Below are 10138 nucleotides of genomic sequence, written 5' to 3' on the forward strand. Positions count from 1 at the left end.
GATACACCTCAGCCTCCCCCCCCCCACACACACCTTTTAAACCTAAAACAGGAACAGTAATTGTAGTTGTCACAAGTTACCTTGACAAAAAGAAAAAAAATCATATATATACACACACGATTTTATATATATATATATATATATATATATATATATATATATATATATACACATATATTAATAGCACCAAAGATTTTTAAATCCTTGGAACATTAATGAGAACTAATGATTGTGTTGAAACCTCTATATTAATTGAGAGTGTGTGAGTGTGTGTGTTTGCACAAGTATGTGTGTATGTGTGTGTGTTTTGTGTCTTGTGCAAGTTATATGTGCATAGTACCAGCCATCTATTTAGTGGCTCTATATCTGAAGAGAGTGGGTAAAGCAAATCATTCTACCCATGGTCTGGAATAACTTAAGATTGCAGAAGAATAGACTTTAGTTCAACAGTCTGAAAGTGGAAGAATCCGAATGAGGTTTGCAGCAAGCCCAAGAATGTCCTTGACATTCAAACCACGCACTCTAGCCTCGCTGACTACCAGATCCGTAATTCTACTCCCACCTCCCACCCCCGCCCATGCGAGTTCTGGGCAGTGTCAGAATTCATCCTGGAGGCCTCGAAACTCAGTAAGGATTTTATTTCTTGGAGATAAGCCTAAGATCCAGTTGTACAGGGTTGATTTCAATCTTCCATAATGGAGGCCATTGCATTAAAAATATATAGCAAAAAGAAGACTGTGTGGCTTGAAGAATTCACATTTATCGGATGTATACCAGGGTGATTTAGCATTTATACAGTATTTGGTTTCCATGTTGAAACATTTTTTAAATGAATCTACGGATCAGTTCACTGGAATGTTCACCGGGTACTCTTGCAATTGTAAAATATTAGCTTTTAAAAGGGTTGTTGAGCCAGTTTACATTCGATTTGACCCTTAGGAAATCTCAGTGTCTCTTGGTAAAGGTCAGTACTATGACTAGAAAAATGACAGAAGAGATTTCTTTCTATAGTAGATCAGTTCAGGCATCTTTCATGTGAGGAAAATGGTGAGTTATTATTGTCAAAGTATAATTTTTTAGAAAGTAAAAAAACATTATCCTTTATACAAATATTTAAATTAGCACATAACAAAATTTTATTTACCTTATGAACTTTTAGGCCATCAAGATGGTAAAACTGGTAGATAAGAGTATTCAAGAGACTGAAAAAATATACATTTATAATGAAAGAGTATATTGAGTATGTGTGTGTTTACACATATATGTGTATAATGAAAGAAAGAATCTAGGAATAAGATTGATAAATATTAAAACAAAAACAATTGGGGATGGGGGGAGCATGGGAGGAAGGAAGAAACTTTAGACAGGGCAAAGGGGAGGGAGGGGGAGCGAGGGGGCATGGGGTAGGAAAGGTGGTGGAATGAGATGGACATCATTACCCCAAGTACATGCATGAAAACACGAATGGTGTGACTCTACTTTGTGTACAACCAGGGACGTGAAAAATTGTGATCTATGTGTGTACTATAAATTGAAATGCATTCTGCTGTCATGTATAACAAATTAGAATAAATGAATAAATTTTAAAAAACCAATTCATAGGAATGCAAAATGGTACAGTCACTTTAGAAGACTGGCAGTTTCTTACAAAGCTAAACATACTCTTACCATACAATCCAGCAATTATGTTCCTAGGTATTTACTCAAATTAGTTGAAAACCTACGTCTGTACAAAAACCTGCACATGAAATTTTATAGCAGCTTTAGTTATAAGTGCCAAAAGCTAGAAGCAACAAAGATGCCCCTTGATAGTTGGATAAACTGTAATATATCTATACACTGAAGTATTATTCAGCATTAAAAAGAAATGAGTTATCAAGCCACAAGTAGAAGTGGAAGGTTTTTTTTTTTTTTTTTTTTTTCCCCAGTGCTGGGCATGTAACCCAGGGTCTCACACATGTTAGTCAAGTGTTGTACCATTGAGTTACATCCCTAGTCCTGAGATAGAGAAATCTTAAATGCATAATGCTAAGTGAAAGAAGCCAATCTAAAAAAGCTACATATGATTATTTCAACTATGTGGCCTGGAAAAGGCAAAACTAGTGACAATAAAAAGATTAGTGGTTTCCAGTTTAGGGTGGGGAGGAAGGGTGAAGCTCAGGGGATGTTCTTAGGACAGTGAAACTATAACTGTAAAGTGATACTGTAATGGTAGATTCGTGGCATCAAGCATTTGTTAAAATGCATAAAACTATACAATACAAAGAATGAAGTCCAAGGCGCATTGTGAACTTTAGTTAATAGAATGTATCAATATTGGTTCATCACTTGTAAGGAGTGTACTACACTAATACAAAATGCTAATAGGGGAAATTGTGATGAGAAATGGAGACAGGATACATGGGAACTGTCTGTGCCATCTGTTTATCAGTAAACCCCAAACCATTAATAGAACTTTCAATTAAGGACTTTTAATTTAAAAAAATTTAATATTCTATAGGGTAATAATAGCCTTTGTGATTCCTTTTTCTATCCAACAGAAATTATTTCTTCTGGTCAATTTTGCAAATAAATTTCCAAATTTGAGTTCCCTACTTGCATCAGTCAGAGTCCAATAAGGATATAGAAATTATCACCAATTATTTCAACAGAGAGAAGCTAATCTAAAAGATTGCTTACTAAATATTAGAAAGCCAGAAAGGCAGAGAGAGAATATTAAAATATTATAGCAGCAGTAACTTCGGGAAGTGATTATCACCCTTATGTCTGAAGGAAGGAAGGGAAGAGGCTGGATTATTAAAACTAGAGCCTTGAGAATGGGACTGGAAGATCTAAGATGCTGTTTGCCTGATGCCTCAGGACCTCAGAGGAGGAAGTCAGATCTCTGAAGAGGGGCGGTGGCTGGACAGTGCAATGAGGCTGTTCTTGGGAATATGGACAGCCCACAAACTGGAGTCAACTGCTGCTACTAGAAGTAACTGCTACTGCCATGGTGAAGAGCTGTGCCAGGGACACTGACAACAGGAAGAGAATGGGAAGGAAGGAGTGCCTCCTTCCCCACCCACCGCCCCCTATTGGCAGCAGCCATGGGGTGGGGTGGGGAGCAAGCTGGCAAAAGAGAACTCCTCTGCATATAAAAAGCAGAGAACAGATGAGGGGGAAAAATAGCTTTAACAACCAGCACGCTGCTCTAACTGGAACACCTGCAATGGATATGTTTGTTCTCATGGCAAAGCAATGGGTTTGGGATTCAGATAGACCTGGTTTTGTATTGTAGTTTGAATATCTTGTAATGGGTTACTCTGGCAAATACTGTATTTTATTTCATTTACCAGTAAAAGTAAAACAAGGAAGGCCTCATATGAAAAATAGGGACAAGAATGCCTATCTCCTAAGGCTTTTGTAACCATTAAATAAGATCATGGTGGCACATGCTATAGTCCTAGCTGCTTAAGAGGCTGAGTCAAGGGGATAATTTGAGCCTGGGAGTTCAAGGGATAGCCTAGGCAACACAAAGAGACCCCCTCCCCTGTCCTCCCTTCCCTCTCCCCTATCCTCCTTCCCCCTCCCCTGTCCTCCCTTCCCCCTCCCCTGTCCTCCCTTCCCCCTCCTCTGTCCTCCCTACCCCCTCCTCCTCCCCGTCCCTCTCCTCCTTCTCCATTTTTGATACTGGGGATTGAACCCAGGGTGCTGTACCACTGAGCTATAAGCCCAGTTCATTTTATTTTATTTCAGTTTGAGACAGAGCTAAACTCAACTTAGCAAGAACTGAATTGCCCAAGCTGGCTACAAACTTGAGATTCTCCTGCCTCAGCCTGCCAAGAACCTGGAATTATAAGAGTATGCTACTACGCTTGGCTAGAGATCCTCATCTTAAAATTATCAATTACCTACCACAGTGGCAGAGCCAGGATCCAAAATCAGGCAGTGGCATTATTTTTTAACAGTTACACATTTATTTGCATGCATAGGAGGGAAAAACACAACCTGAACTTCATGAACATGTTACTTGCTGCTAGGATCTATTGCTTAGGAGGAAGTCAAATTAGAAGTAAGTAAAAGAAAATGGTACATTGAGTTAGTGGAAACAGCAGGATAGGAGGTCCTTGGTTACCATAAAAAATTATGAAGGTAGCTCGGAATGTGAAGGTGGCTCGGAATGCTGAAGCGTAGGAATGCTCTAAGCTTAAAACAGGGAGCTGGTTGGAAGGCCTGAGGGGCTCTACCCAGTAGCCAGAACCCAGGATTCTCACAGGAGCACATGGTCCATCAAGAGACCCCATGGAGAAAAGCACGTGTTAATCTGTTCTACAAGATACTTTAGTGATGTTATGAAGCAACAAAGGTGATTTTTGTTAAGAGAAAAAAGTCTTCTCCGTGTGGCCTAGGCGAGGCAGTGATTGCAGGGCAATCTGGGCTGCAGGGCCGAGGTTAGACTTGGGGACACAAGTGTGGGGGCTGAAGGGACACCTGCCCTGGCACCATTTTGAAGAAATTTGTGCTTGGATGATTATGTGACGGATGGGCACAGCCCCACTTGAGGCTTCAGGAAGGACACTCAACCCCATCCCTGTCCCCTAACATAAAAAAGACACTAAATCTGTTTCTGTTGATGACTCACTGTAGCACCCCGGAGGAGGGCCAGAGGGCAGGTGAAGGGCTGCTGATGTCTTCAGGTATCTGTGGATCACCTCCCTCCCTCTCCTGCCGCTGGCCCAGCCTCATATCAGTTTGACATGTCCCAGAGCAGGGAAACCCAGGGCTGTGTCACCAGTTGGTCACATTCTGTACATTTGTGAGCCAAGAGGAGGTGTCTGTTGAGATTTTGCCCACCCAAAACCAAATTATCAAAAGAAAAGATTAATCTCCCACAAATGCGAAAAATACTGTTTCCCATCATTTAAACCTCAAAATTCTCCTTCTCTCCTTCCCTTTCTTGCTTCCTTTGTTCCTTCCTTTCTTTCTTAGACCTTTATGGTTATACACAATAGTTGGGTTCATCCTGACAAACTCATACATGCATAGAAATTAATTTCAGTTCACGATCCCCAATTTTCCCTCTCATCCTTCCTCCCCTCACCCCTTCTCCTTCATCTACTCTAATAGACTTCCTTTCACTCAGCTATTAATTTGTATTTGATTGGTTCTTTCTGTAATCTTAAACTTCCCTCCACCTTTCCTTTATTTTACTCTAGTTTCCGCATATCAGAGAAAAATATGACCTTTCAGTTTCTGAGTTCAACTTATTTCACTTAGCATGATAATCTCCATTTCCATCCATTTACTGGCAAATGCCATAATTTCATCCTTTTTATGGCTGAGTAGAACGTCATTGTATATATGTACATATAATGATTTCTTAATCCATTCACCTATTGACAGGCATCTGGGTTGATTCCATAATTTAGCTATTGTGAATTTTGCTGCTTAAAACATTATGTGGCTGTGTTGCTGTAGTATGCTATTTTAGATCCTTTGGGAAAATATGCAGAAGTAGGATAGCTGGGTCATATGGTGGTTCCATCTCTAGTTTTTTAGGAAACTCCACACTGCTTTCCAGAGTGGTTTTATTATTATGTAGTCCAACCAACAGCTTAAAGGTGTACATTGTCTCCCACAACCTAGCCAACATTTAGTGTTTGTGTTCTTGATCATTGCCGTTCTGACTGAAATGAGAGGAAATCTTAGTGTAGTTTTAATTTGCATTTCCCTGATTACTAAAGATGTTGAGCATTTTTCACATATTTATTGATCTTTTTGTGTTTCTTCTTTTGAGAAGTTTCTATTTAGTCATTTTGCCCATTTATTGATCGGATTATTTGTTTTTTGGTGTTCTTTAAATATTCTAGATATTAATCCCCTGTTAGTTTAGTTCTTTAAATATTCTAGATATTAATCCCCTGTTAGAGGAGCAGCTGGCCAAGATTTTCTCCCATTCTGTAGGCTCTCTCTTTATGCTCTTAATCATTTCTTTATCTATGAGAAGTTTTTAGTTCAATGGCATCCCACTTATTGATTCTTGGTTTTATTTCTTGCACTTTGGGGGTCTTGTTACTGAAGTCAATGCCTACACCTATATGATGGTGTGTTGACCTTATGTTTTCTTTTAGCAATTGCAAAGTTCCTGGTTTAATTCCTAAGTCTTTGATCCATTTTGATTTGAGTTTTGTACATGGTGAGAAAATTTTGTTTTCCTACATATAGCTATCCATTTTTTCCAGCACCACTTGTTAAAAAGGCTATCTTTTCTCCAAAATATATTTTTTGGCACCTTTGTCAAGTATTAGATGGCTGGGGTTTGTGGATTTGTCTCTGTGTCTTCTATTCTCTTGCATTGGTCTTTCTGTCTATTTTGATGCCAATATCATACTGTTTTTATTACTATAGTATAATCAGATTAGTAAATCTCAAAATTCTTAAAAAGTACTTTTGGAGATTTTCCTTACCCAGCTCAGCCTTGTACTCTGAGCTGGTCTCAGCACCTTTTACTAGACAGTTAAGTGTGAGTGCTAGGGACACAGGTACCATCTGGAGATGTGGAGAAGTTGAAAGCCTGAGGAACCACTGTGTACAGCACACATTTATGAGCCCAAGGTGGCTCAGCTCCCTAAATCTCAGAAATGCTAGGCTGAGCTGCATCTTGGTCCCCAGTGAGGCGTGGAAGAGAAGTGTGCAAGAGTACATCAGGAAGGGAAACCAAGTCAGGGAAGGGCCCTGGCCAGGGCTGGCAAGCACTCCCAGCAGCACCCTGGGGCACTCTGCTTCATGTAGCATGGCTTGCAGAAGAGGTGGTCCTTCGGAAGGTAGCATCCCCTAGTCTATGGGTTCCACAGACAGAAGATACTGCAGTTCAGCATCTGCAAGAGTTTTCATGAAAGTTTCTTCTCATGAACTCGATTTTGAAGGCATCCTTCCTACTCAGGGGGATGATAGGATTCTCACAGATGCTAAACACAGGGCAAATTTCCTGTAGAAGTCCTCCAGGCAGTACATCTGGTCTGGCTGTCTAGGGCAAAGCTCTCTTTCCTGATGCACCTCACCATGTGTGAACCTGGTGCAGTTCACTCATGGGAAGGAGGCAGAGTAGAAGACCTGGCCCAGGGCCCTGACAATGTGATCCCAGACCACCTCTTCACACTCTGCCTCACTTCTCCAGGGTGTCCTGGTAGCAGAGTTCACAGGGGGCTGCCCATCCTTCTGATAGACACTCTGCCTGGCCAGCTGGTGGTGGCAGGGACAGCAGGTGAAGCACTGGGCATGGTGTTGCCTCTTCATGGCCTCCATGGCCTGTTCTCAGGGGGACACTGTCTTATGGCAGAAGGCACAGACATCTGTGGAAATCTCTCTTTCCAGGAAGCCAACAGGTTCCTTTGGGAGAGGTGGCAGCTCCTTCTCTGAGGGCTCGAGGTGACTGGGTCAAGGCTGGACTGATGTTCCCTCTGTCAGAGCCTGTGGTGGGGATGGGGGCAGGTGCAGTGGCTCCAAGTCCAATATGAATCATGCTCCTTTTGGGGGTTCCTCATCAGAATGTGGCAGGAGGAGGTTCAGGTCACCAAGTGTGTCCTCGCCATTTGGGGTGGGGGAAGAGGGAGAGCACCTTCGGTTGGAGAGCTGAGGTGGTCTAGTTGGCACAGGAGCTGCAGTCCTGCTAGAGGGCACCCAAGGGCTGGGTTTCCCCGCTGAGCCTGCCCCAGATGCCTTCATGGAGGCAGGGGACTTCCAGGGATGGCCACGCCTGGCCTCACAAGTCACCTACTTCTTCAGTCATAGCCACATTCCTGCATAGGGGTACGAGGGTGATAAACACAGATAAGGTGACTCTCTTCTTGGGCCATGAGACCATTGATTCAGCTCCTGCTGGGACAGGGAGACCTAAGTCCCAGAGGTAGGCCAGCTCTACTGCCTGGCCTGCTAGAGATTGGTGCTCAACCCTGGTTAGGCCCTGGGATTTGCCAGGGACCTGAGTCAGACATGGGCTCCCTGGACATTCCCTGAACATGTGACCCTGGGTGGCAGGCCATCTCCCTGAGCCTCAGTGCCTTCCTGGGGTTCCTTGGCACCTCTCCAGCATGGCCTTGATTTGCTCACAATGGCGTTTTAAAGCCTATGCTCTTGGTCACTTAGAAACTGCTTTTTCCATCCACACAGAGAGCTAATTGATAGGACAAAACAATATAACTTGGGATGTAGGAGGGGTATGTGTGTGGTAGCAAAAAGGCAACACAAGGAGTCTTTGTGTGGTGGAAATGTTCTATATCTTGACTCTGGTGTATATACAAAACTACCTAAGTGACAGCATTGTGTAAACACACACACGTGCACGCACCATACAAGTAAAACTAGATGAACCTGAATAAGATCACAGGATTGCATTAAGTCAATATCCTGGTTGTGATATTATGCTATGATTTTAGAAAACACTACCATTGGAGAAACCTAGGAGAAGCAAATAAGGGATGATTTGAAGGGATCTACTGATTTCTCAAGAACAATTTAAATCAAAAAAGAATACAGTTTGTTATTGATTCTGAGACTGCCCTCCTTGATGAACTGAAGAGTAACTGCAAGATGGACAGAATATCTTCTGAGGATATATTCTTCCTGAACATATCACACTACTTTTCTGATGATATATATAAATAAATAGTTGAGATTTGATGCCAACGCATATAACTTTATGAACAAGTGTAAAAAGCTATAATAGCTTTCACTGATTTTTTAAAAATATGTTTTAGTTGTAAATGGATCTTTTATTTAACTTATTTATTTATATGCAGTGCTGAGGATTGAACCCAGGGCCTCACACATGCCAGGCAAGTGCTATACCACTGAGCCACAACTCCAGCCCCTTTCCATGATATTTTACCTCTGTAAACCTTAATAAATTCCATGTTTTGAAAGATTTAGGACACTATCCCAAACCATAAATATAAAACTTGAAGCAACACAAATTGTTTAGTCTCTGTTCATTTTACCCCATTTACTGAAAGTGCAACAGAATTAAAACAGGCTCCAGACTTACCAAAAGAGGCCTTTTTGAGCCATGTCCTCCAGCTGCTTCCCAAGATTCTCTACTTCAGCTTGTGTGGACACAGTCAATAAACTAAACTTTAGCCACCATTGGGAATGTCAACATGAAGTGACATTTCAAGAATTTAGCTGGTTCCACAGATAGCAAACTTTTAGAAAATACATAGCCTTGTGCGGTGGCACATGCCTATAATCCCAGCTACACAGGAGGCTGAGGTAGTAAGATTGCAAGTTGAAGGCCAGCTTCAGCAATTTAGTGAGGTCCTAGGCAACTTAGCAAGGTCCCATCCCCAAATAAAAAGGGTATGGGGTATAGCTCAGTGGAAAATAAACCTCATCACTATTTAAAATAAAATAAAATTACATTAAATTAAAAAGTAAAAAGGAATGAATATGTAGCTTAGTGGCAGAGTGCTTGCCTAGCATGTGAGAGGCCTTGGGGTTCAGTCCTAAATAACACACACACACACACACACACACACACACACACACACACACACAAATACGCGTCAAAAAACTATTGCCAAACATCTCAAGAAACTCTTGAAATCCAGCTGGTTTCCTGCAGAGCCTTGTCTTCCTTCTGTGGGTTTGCTCTTATGCAAGTGTGGAGCATTTATTTGGTTCACAGTATTTTCCTGTTGTGTGACTGTGGTAGAAAAAAATCAGTTGTTTTGAATCAGTTGCACATTCTCAAAGACTATTCTGTGATTGAGGATGTATATGAACTGATTTCTTTGTATCAGGATTCCTGGTTAGAGAAGTGATTGATAAGAATGAAAAAATAAAATCACATTTTTCTAGCAAAACAAAACCAGAGTTGCCCTGAGTATTCATTCCTCATCTCTTCTGCACCAGATGCTGCTGCTGCATCTGCCTTTCAGGCTTGGAGCATCTCTTCCACCCCTAACACTGCTTCTGCCCGAAGTCAGAAGAGGACAGAGAATTAGAGAAGCCCTTTTCTTGGTGGCTTCATCTCATAGAGCCATCTATTTGGTATGAGCTGGAAACTTATTATCAATTATTCTTTATGATACTATATACTTGTATCATTGAAATATAGTTAATCTTTATTAACAGATGGCTATTACAGAGGGGGAAAATCAAA

General features: G+C 41.4%; 1 pseudogene; it reads right to left on the reverse strand.

Annotated features, from left to right (window-relative positions):
• Positions 1-6701: 6701 nt before the first annotated feature.
• LOC113180806 (filamin-binding LIM protein 1 pseudogene) lies at positions 6702-7843 on the reverse strand (annotated as a pseudogene).
• Between the last annotated feature and the right edge of the window lie 2295 nt (positions 7844-10138).

Source organism: Urocitellus parryii, chromosome 1 (assembly GCF_045843805.1).
Source record: "Urocitellus parryii isolate mUroPar1 chromosome 1, mUroPar1.hap1, whole genome shotgun sequence".
In the NCBI taxonomy this organism is placed as follows: Eukaryota; Metazoa; Chordata; class Mammalia; order Rodentia; family Sciuridae; genus Urocitellus; species Urocitellus parryii.